Source organism: Pinus tabuliformis, chromosome X (assembly GCF_031772625.1).
Source record: "Pinus tabuliformis cultivar Carrire ecotype Pingquan chromosome X, CPIR1, whole genome shotgun sequence".
NCBI lineage: Eukaryota > Viridiplantae > Streptophyta > Pinopsida > Pinales > Pinaceae > Pinus > Pinus tabuliformis.
The window spans coordinates 1,470,986,767-1,470,996,019 of NC_142308.1; the positions used below are offsets into that span (position 1 = coordinate 1,470,986,767).

The 9,253-nt window shown below is 37.2% G+C and overlaps 1 long non-coding RNA gene across 1 annotated transcript; it reads left to right on the forward strand.

The window, feature by feature from the left end:
* Window positions 1-5,518: 5,518 nt before the first annotated feature.
* Window positions 5,519-6,438, forward strand: LOC149145548 (uncharacterized). Its single transcript, XR_016265012.1, has 2 exons — window positions 5,519-5,935; window positions 6,098-6,438. It is a non-coding gene; the product is annotated as an uncharacterized LOC149145548 (long non-coding RNA).
* The last annotated feature ends 2,815 nt before the right edge of the window (window positions 6,439-9,253 follow it).

The following is a 9,253-nucleotide window of genomic DNA, read 5'->3' on the forward strand; positions in this document are numbered from 1 at the left end:
ATTTGGTTCCAAATATAAAGTTGCCATACGTACCTTTTGTGTGTTTTGCACATTATTGAGATCGAAGAATTGCTCCATCTGTAATATCCATGTGGCGGGATCCTTGCCATCAAACTTCCTCATATCGATTTTTGGAACATGGTGAGTCTTCGATCCAACATTAGAGTCTATGGAATCATGATTAACATTTCTTTTGTTCTCATCATGAGTTTCCTTTACTACCTTTTCACCATTAGTGACCCTTTCTTGTAGCAACTTCTTCAATTCTTCCATGTCTGTCTTCAAATCTATCTTCAAATTTACCATCGAATCCTCCATCTTAGCTTCCATGCCCTTTATCTTAGTTTCCACGCCATTTATCTTAGATTCCACGCCATTTATCTTAGATTCTACGCCACTTATCTTAGCTTCTGTTAGCTTTTGTGAGCGTGACATTTGTTGCACTTGTTCTTGTAATTTTGATATATCATGTAGCATTTCTTCCTCTTCTTCATGAGTCATGCTAGAGCTTTCAGGTTCCTTACTAGGTGTTTGCATTTTCTTTCCTCGGGGCATCAGTTACCGATAATAATGCTTTACTATGCCCTTTGAATTCCGTTAAACCAAGCTTAGATAAAAAATTAAAAAAAAACTACACACCTTTTTTCACTTTATAGAAGCCTGATATTGAATCTGATGTATCTCTGTAATTTCGGATCATCTAGTTCTGAAATTGCTACCTGTAGTAGCCTTCTGCGTCCTCTTTCCAATGCCACAAGTCTGAGCCAAATTGGATTCTCCAAGGAAGAGTTATGTGAAATCTCCCACAGTGACTTGCTTTTAGACTGGTTCAGTAGAGCGAAATTGTACGACGTGCCACGAGTCACTGTTTCAACCTTTGAATCTAAAACACACATACAAGAAACTACAGTCCGTCCTCTTTCTGTACCTTTTTACGAAATTTCAATCCGATCCTCAGAGAGAGAGTTATGACGATTTTCCCCAGGTCACCTGTTTTGAATGTAATTCAGGAGTCTGCAAAAAGCCAACTTCCTCAGATCATATCTCCGAAAATATTACGCGAAAAGCTCTGAAATTCGGACCCAAGGTTTAGCACCGATTCTTCTCAAATGGGTTTTTTTTGCGACTTCTGAAACGTCACAGAAAAAACGTTATAGCGAAAATGCCACGATGACCTGTTTGGAGCAGCGAAACCCTAGAATCCAAAGCTCTGATACCAAATGTTATGAAACCAGCTCAAGAAAAGATAGAAAAGATAGATCAACGCCTTAGAATTCAGCCTCTTCGAGGGGGCAACCTCCTTTACATTACATAAATGAACAATTCTTGGATGATACAAATGACAAAACCTCCTTTCTATATATAGGAGTCTAAGGAGTCACAATATAATCCAGCCGACCTAACAATAATAATATAAAGCCACAAAAATAACAATAGAGGGATTCTATGGGGCACAGAAATAACAATATGGGGGTAATATGGGCACAACAATATAAATAAGGGGTATAACTACAATAGTAATGGGGTAATCACTAGTATTATAGGGACCCAACACCCTCACCTCATGGGGACTATTTTCTAATGAGGCCACCGACATCAGTATGAATGATTTCTAGAGGTTGTATTGTGGTATGCTCCTTTTATTTGAACTGTACTCAAGTTTGCTTCCTGAATAAGCATGATTTAGAAATGTTGTTATGTGGTTTTGAGACCTCGTGAAAATAGATTGCTACCTCCCTTTTGCTGGGTTTTACTAAATGATCAAAGATGATGTTTCCCAGTTTCTTATGCCATGACTAGCTCTCATCATCCTTTACCACATAACAACTTTCTTTTCTACCTTTTAGCACATAAACATGGCTTGGAGCCCTCACTCCTTTCACTATAGTTTTTCTTGAATCTACCTCCTTTACTACACAACTATCTAACCTGAATATAACTCCATGTCCTTAGTTACACATCCAATTGACACTTAAAATAATATGCTTAAGACCATATACATATAACATATTTTGAGCCTCGGTATTTCCCTTTTCCAAAACCATTGTCCTTTTACTTGTTATTATTGTTTGTGCATTATTACCAAAAGTGAAATTACCACCTCTGTGTTCATTGAGAGATATAAACTTTCTTTTGTCACATGTGATGTGCACGATGAAATGTTGAATCTCAACGATAGATGGTATGTACCTTGTATGGGAAACTTGAAGAAGCTCATGTTGGACAAGTTTCATAAAAGATCTTAGTCATGTCATCTTGGTTATCAGAAAATGATAACAACAATGAAGAAAATATATTATTGGATGGATTTGATGAAAGAAGTTGCTAAATATATTTCAAGGTGCCTAAAATGTCAACAAGTCAAAGTGGAACGTAGACACCCATTGGGACTACTAAAACCAATCCCCATTTCTGCATCGAAGTGGGAAGTCATATCTATGGACTTCATCACACGATCGCCAAGAACACCCAAGAAGCACGATGCCATTAAGGTGGCAGTGGATAAATTGAGTAAAGAAATGAGTTTCATATTTTTCAGGTTCACCCACAAAACCATTGATATATCTCATATTTTCATGAAGGAAAAATCAAATTGCATGGCATACCTAAGAAGATAATTTCATATTAAGATGTCAAGTTTACTTCCAATTTCTGGAAGGCATTGCTTTTTGGTTTTGGAACCCAACTAGATTTTAATAGAACGTATCATCCTTAGACTAATAACCAAATTGAGAGAGTAAACAAAATATTAAAGGACATGTTGAAGATGTATATCATGCATCAGCCAAAGAGGTGGAAAGAATTCCTACCACTAGTTGAATTTTCCTACAAAAACAAGTGCCAAGAGTCGTTAAAGATGAGCCCTTTCGAAGATTTATATGGCATAAAATGTAAGATTCCTATTAACTAGGATGATCGAGTGGATAGGGTGGTAAATGGGTGAACATGTTGAAGGAAATGGGAAAATAAGTGCTCCACTACAAGAAGAAATTGAAGGCATCCCAGGAGAGAAAAAAGAGTTATGCATATCAACTAAGAATGCACAAGGAATTCCAGGTGGAAGAGCATGTATATCTCTACATCATGCTAAGAAATAGCTCACTAAAAGTGGGGTCTAGTGTTACGTTGACACCTATATTTTCTAGACCATTTCAAATTTTTGAAAGAGTGGGACAATGGCTTATAGATTGGTCTTACCACCTATAGTCAATCCACATGATGTTTTCCACATTTATTTACTTAATAAGCATGTACATGACACAAATCATGTTTTGGATCAGTCTATGCTATAGTTGAAAATTCACAAGAGAATTCCAACGAAACCACTATGTATCTTGGACAAAAAACAAATTACACTCCTAAATTAAATAATAGAGTAGGTTGAGATGCAATGGAAGCACTTTGGACCAAATAAAGCAACCTGAAAAATGAAAGATCAAAGAAATATCTCTTACCCATTTTCTTTTAATGTGTAAAATATGCATATGTAAATGTTGTAAATATAAAGCTCAATGGTTAATTGTTGTGTGATATTTATAGAACATGGAGGACGTTGTTCTCTTAAGGGGGAGGGATTTGCAACAACCATTTCTTTTGCACCCCGTGATTGTAAATATCCCTATGTAAATTTTGGGGACATATGTAAAAAAACTCAAGTAAAAAAAGTTGATGGTTGATTGAAGGGAGGGACATAGATTAAAACTTTGAGGGGAATGTTGCATGAATTGTTGGTATTACTAAGGAATTTTTGTGAGTAGGCCACACCATCCCATTTAATCCCCTTACCTATCACCTAACCATGACGCTTCTTACAATGATAGAAATTAAATTTTTGGGGTGGGCAAAAGTTTTGGAGTGGGAAACAAGGTTATAGGACAGTGCCCATCCATGCTTCCTTCTTGAGGATTGATTCAAAGAACAGTTGTCTCGAGAGTGAAAAGATAAATGGCAAACCTAACAAAGTACACACACACACACAAGAGAATAAGAGACAATTGAGAAGAGATTGCAGAGATATGAATAGAAGATGCAAGTGAGTTCACATAGCAGACATGGATGAAGAATAATGCCTAAAAAGGGGGACAGAGCTCAGCAAAAAAGGAGAAGACTAACTTTTGGGTTGAAATATTCCTAAGTTGGTGCTATATGATTGGGAAGTATCCCTAGGTTCAAGGCCCTAGATTGTGTGTCTAAGCTTGATTGGTTGGTGGGAAGTTCAGTGGAGAATTAAACCACTTAATGCTTGTTGAAAGGGCTAATAAACCACTTGGGTGCTTGTTGTAAAGTTGATAAACCACTCAACAAGGTAAGATGAACCAGTGTGGTGCTTGTTGTGAGGTTATTAAACCACTTGAATAGTGGACTATAACCTCTTGCAATGCTTTCCTTGAAAACACAATTGTTAAGCCACCTATATAATGAATTTATTCTCCTCAAACTAAGAAATAGCCTACCTAGACCTTGAGTGAATCACTATGACTGATCTTAGAGAGTAAGTGAGGCACTATGGTGCTTATTACTAGATAGTAGTTGTCAAAACATCTCAACAATTGACTCCTTCTCCTGAGTATTTGACCTAGCCCTAGTGTGAATTCTCCCTTGAGCAAGAATCCCCTCAAACTCTGGATCTTATTCAAGGGTTGTGAGTTGCAATAAAGGTTGCAGTATAACTAGCTTATAATTAGGTAGAGAGTTGAAGTCCCTCCTTAAATTGCCAGTCAACCTGATATATTCAAATTCAAATAAATATAATGTTGTTCATATTTGAATTAAGTTTTTTAAATTTCGATGAAACGAATAACCGCTCATGGCCTTAAAGAAAATACAAAAAGATGATAGAGTATTATAAATTTAATTTCCTATGGATTTAACTCTTGCCTACATAGAGTATTATAAATTATAGATTTAACTCTTGCCTGCATGGAAAGCAGATGTTTAAGTGATGATTATTAGTTTTGTTGGGACTAGGGTGCACGATTGAAGTGTGGCTCTCCAGCAATTAGTCGGACTTGCGCAAGTGTCTCTTTATTGTCGGTTCTTTGGGTTGAATTTGTCAGAAAATCGGTGTAAAGACATGACATCGACCAGTTCATTAGGTATTCCATGATTCCATCTTGCGCTCTCCCTTGGGGGATACGATAAGATGCACATGAACGACTCGGACTAGAGTCGTCTGTAGGTATCTCCTTCTTGCCAGCTTTTAGGGTTGAATTCGTCATGCAATCGGATTCTTCGCTTGCGAAAACGACTTGATATCATCCAGTTTTATGTGTATTTCATCTTGCGCTCTCCCGTGGGGCACAGGATAAGCTTCTGGACCTGACCTCTCACGTCTTCAGCCGTCAATTAAATGATGCGATCACCATGAATTACACGGATACCAAGATTTGTATTTTCAAGCGGAGTGATCATATCATCGCTTATCTTTAACATCTCGCTTGTCAGGTAAGGATGCGACGTGAATATAAAATAATGGTCCACGATTATCTTTGAAACTCATGCCATAACAGGTGGCGGAGTTCAGCTTGGACATATTAAGAGATCTCCTGCGCTGTCGTGACTCCAGTAGCCGACTCACTCATTCACATCTTTGAAGTCATCCATCCCAGTCAAGGGTTAAATTTGACACCCGTTTACAAGTTTTCTGCCTTTTTAGACGTCAAATGCTTTCGGTTTCAAAATATACATGTTATTTTTGACTGGTAATATTTTTAAATGTCATATTGACCGGATGTAAAAAAATGACCAGTTTCAACCTTTTATACGTATATAAGGATATACGGTTCATGTCCAGCGTTACCTTCGAATTTTGTAAGCTGACTCCTTCCAGCCACGTAGATTCCAAGGGGTTGTGAAAGAAAAAAAACCGTGGTGGGGTAACGCCTTGTTTGCATCGAGCGACACTGCTGGAGGGTTCTGTCCTGTTTTATTGCTGGTATTTTGTTTTTGCTTAAATTTGAAAAACACAAGTTCATAATCTGTAATGCAAACCAAAAAAAAACCTTTTAAATGAGTGTATGTAAAATTGAAGTTCAATAGTACGGAAACTTGCTGTGAGGCTACGGACTTAACAAGTTTCAATTAATTGGTACCGTAGGTTGGTGAAAGAAGTTCTTTACCTTTCCAACAACACAATTATCTTATTGCTTGGCTGCAAATCTGCAACTTGCAAGTTATTGGAGTGTGAATTAGCTTGGCGAGAAGGGGCATATGCAGCACTGAGCAGGCATATAGAAGTTGGAAATCATGGTACCTGGAGATCATACACTCAAAAGGTCACCGAAAGAGAGAGGTGCTATGAGCTTGTTAGATTTGCAAATTTGTGTCTTTAATCAATAAAGACAATTTCTTATTTCGACTTTCAACTTTTTCTGAAATAATGAACGAACACATCCAATTTTAGAAATAAAATTCACTTGAAAGCATATTCCTATTTCACATCTTTTCGACTCTATGCTCATATGACTAAGATCCTCATAGTTTGGTTGCATTTATCATCAACGTCAAAACTCAATATATTAATCATTGAAAAGGGCATGGTGTTGTACATGCTACTCATCTGACTAATCATTGAAAAGGGCAGTGTTGTACATGCTACTCATCTGACTGTCAAGCTAGGAGATTAGATTTTCACGGAAATATACCGTAATATCGTTTATAGCCATTTCATCAGTATAATCTCAGAGTTAAATAAGTTACAATAGGGGATGCTACTAGATATTAGCAGTTCACCCTATTGGCCAAGCTTAGGGAAAGCAACACTGTCGTTTAATTAGATACAGATTTAAAACCTTGTTTTGAGAGTTACAACTTACCAGGCTCTCTTTTGATTGTGTTTTCCTCATATTGTGGGGATTCTCATTTCTTCATTAGGATTACCCATGACTAAATTGTAAATGATTAACTTTACTCGTACCCGTTTTGAGATAGAACCAGTGTAAGGATTGTAAGGATCTCTAAGGGATTTCATGAAAATAGAGAGAACCAAAAAAGCTAAGGCTGAATAATATATTCTATTGTTCACCCTATGTATACCTATCATCTGTGTAGTGGAATGGTTGAGTTTTGTTGCAAGGTGCTTTACATCTGTTGTAAGGGGGAACATCCCGCTAGTAAAGGTAAGGGAATTGGCATCCATGACCACGTGAATTTGAATTCGAATCTAATTGATGGATAAAATTATAATGATAAACTCCCAACGATGCACCCCGTGCTAGGTTGCTAGGTTCACAGGTTAAAAAACCACAATTTGCTAAGCACTAAGGTACAACTTGTTGAGCACTAAGGTACAACTTGTTGGAGATAATAATTCCAACCACCACAATAAACAGCCTAACAACAGCTATACTTGTCAAACGTATTTTTGCAGGTTGTGTCTCTGTTTGAAGATGGAAGGACTGAAGTGAGATGTGAACCATTGTGAAATGCAGCAAGGAATTTAAAGCATTTAATGTACTTTGTTAATGTATTTTCATGTTTTAGAATTCAATACTATGTTTTTATTGTGTTGCTCCAACCTTATCTTGTTTATCTTTGAGTCTGTGTAATAGCTTCGCAAAATCCAGGTTCACGAAATCCAAGTTTGTGAAATAGCTCTGCAGTGCGTGAAGGTAGTTGTGCGAAAAAATCGCCGCAGTGCACGAAGCTAGCTGTGCGAAAGTAGCTTTGCGAAAATCATAACTCTCTGCACCTCCGCGAAAATTAAATTTCCTAAATTTTTCTAACATGGTATCGGAGCAGGTTAAATATTGTTAGTGTAAAAGCAAGTGTTTTTATTAGTAGTAAGAATTGTTTTAAAGGCAGATTGTTTTTAGCATATTTACCAGCAGGTAGAAAGTTTTTTTTTTACGCTTAGAAATGGCAACATAAAGCACAAGCTTCACTAATCCTCAAATACCTCAGTTTAATAGCCAAAATTATGATTATTCGGCTATTACAATGAAGGCCCTGTTTTCTTCTCAAGACATTTGGTATTTGGTGGAGAATGGTTTTCAAGAACCAGCAGATGCAGTAGCATACAATGCCTTATCTCAACAAGAAAAAGATTTGTTAAGGGACAACATGAAGAAGGATTCAAAAGCCCTATTTTATATTTTCCAAGCAATTCATGAAAGTATTTTCCCAAGGGTTGCAGCAACAATGAAGTCCAAGCAAGCATGTGACACCCTTCAGATAGCCTACCAAGGCATGGCAAAAGTCAAGACAGCAAAGCTGCAAATGTTGAGGAGAGATTTTGAAACACTTTGTATGAAACAGCCTGAGAATATAGACTCATTTTTTACACATGTAAGTGGGCTAGTTACTCAAATCAAGTCTCATGGTGAGACACTTGAGGAAAGAAGAATAGTTGATAAAGTTTTGAGAAGTTTCCCAGCAAGGTTTGAGGCCATTGTTGTGGCCATAAAAAAGACAAAGGATTTCTCGCAGTTCTCAGTGGACGAGCTTAATGCATCACTGATTTCTCATGAACATAGATTGAATAAAGAAGCAAGCTCCTCATTGGAGTATGCCTTCAAGACACAAGTATCATTTGGTCAAGGTCGAGGCAGGGAAAGATCATATGCTAGAGGAAGAGGAAGAAGCCCACACAGAGGTGGAAGAAGCAGCCCTTCAAGCTCAAGTGGAAGAGGCGGAAATCAAAGTCCAAGTCAAGGCCCAAGCCAAAATCAAGCACAAGGTTAGAGGTATGATAAATCTCAAGTTCAATGTCATTATTGTAAGAAGTATGGTCATTATGCAAATGAATAGAGAAAGAATCAATACGAAATTAGTAACAAACCAAGTGTAAATTTCAGAAGAGAAAATCAAAACCATGATAGCATGTTTTTAGCTTGTAATGTAGCACAAAAAAAACAGAGTGATATATGGTATCTATTTTCAGGGTGTAGCAACCACATGTCAGGAAACATAGAAATGTTTTCTGATCTAGATGAAAGTGTGAAATCTGAAGTGAAATTAGGGACTGAGAGCAAAGTCTCTATCATGGGAAAAGGAAAAGTTAATATCCTAACAAAAAAGAAGGAGAATAAATACATCTCAGATGTTTACTTTGTCCCCGGTCTTAAACATAATCTCATGAGCGTTGGACAACTCATGCAGAAAGGCTACAATGCCTTCTTCAAAAATGATGTGTGCACAATTTTGGATAGGCCTCCAAGCAAACAGTTGATTGCAAAGGTTGAGATGACAAACAATAGAATGTTTCCCCTAAAAATAATATCAAATTTGCAGAAAGAAGGTGCACAAGCACAAC